The 1,184-nt window shown below is 43.1% G+C and overlaps 1 long non-coding RNA gene across 1 annotated transcript in view; it reads right to left on the bottom strand.

Annotated features, from left to right (window-relative positions):
- The window catches only part of LOC140331937 (uncharacterized), a 4,670-nt gene extending 4,024 nt beyond the window's left edge, over nt 1-646 (bottom strand). The window contains exon 1 of the long non-coding RNA XR_011920987.1: nt 469-646. This is a non-coding gene — a long non-coding RNA (uncharacterized lncRNA). The remainder of the gene's footprint in view (nt 1-468) is intronic.
- Between the last annotated feature and the right edge of the window lie 538 nt (nt 647-1,184).

Here is a 1,184-nt window from a genome sequence, read left to right on the forward strand (position 1 = left end):
TCATGCTTCCCTCTACTACTTACCCAACCCCATTTCTATCTGCTCATGCTTCTGTCTACCACTTACCCAACCCCATTTCTATCTGTTCATGCTTCCGTCTAGCACTTGCTTTAACTAGCTTGCTGTTTGACCATTGTTCTGTTTACCTCCAGCATCTACCTTTAGGCTGCCTGACCACAATTCTGTCTACCTCCATCCTATGTGTACCTGACCACTTACCTGACCCCATTCTTTCCCAGCAAATGTTATCTAAGCAGCCTAATGAGAGAAACTGAGAGTTTCCAGTTTGTCACAACTCTATTTACTTTATGCAGTTAAAAAATCATATATTTTATTGAATTTGCACATAAATATACAAAATTTAAAAAAAAAGTATTCCAGCACATACCAATATTTTGTAAGACACTTTCCCTAGACAGTTTTCTGCCTCTAAAATTGTAGTTCTTAAATTGTGTCTGTACCACCCACCTCACATTCCTCTGCAGCCAACAGCAGCAGCAGCCCTGTTCAAGAATCCTGTACGCTGGTCACTTCCTGCTCTGAGTCACGTGATCCCATGAGTGCTGCCCCTTTACCCAAAAAAAACAGAATATTCCGAAGAAGCACTTCCTCTGCTGGTGGAAGTGCAAACACTACCTGAGCTGCCTCTGCTCCCACACTCCTGCTTGCCGCATTCCCTGACCTCTGGCTTGTTTGGCCTCAATTCTGTCTGACGTTCCTGCCTGATTGCTGTTTGTCAGCAGTCACCTGTCTCTGCATGCATGGGAGCTGCCCACCTGGCAGTTGTCATCCTCACCACTAGAGGCTCTGGTGAGGACCGGGCAGCTGCTTAGACTCTGCGCCTGGTGCACGTCTGTGTTACCTGAGCTGGTGACATGGAGAGTCCACCATCCTGCCCTGCAGCACCAGGACATGCCTGTTCCAACATTTGATATGTATGTTGGGAAAGGAAAATAAACAATAAATCCAATCAGTTCCTTTACAATATAAAATATTTAGAAAAAAGCGTATATCCTAGTATATTTACTAGACAATCATTGTAAAGAATTCCAAAAACCTAAATGAGGCAAAGTAAATTATCCAATATCAAATGCTGGCAGGCATATAAAAAAGTTGAGCCTTCTGATGAAGCCAAAAAGTGAAATGCGTCAAGGACTTCAACTTACAGAAAACTTACAGAAAAA

Source organism: Pyxicephalus adspersus, chromosome 5 (assembly GCF_032062135.1).
Source record: "Pyxicephalus adspersus chromosome 5, UCB_Pads_2.0, whole genome shotgun sequence".
NCBI classification, from domain to species: domain Eukaryota; kingdom Metazoa; phylum Chordata; class Amphibia; order Anura; family Pyxicephalidae; genus Pyxicephalus; species Pyxicephalus adspersus.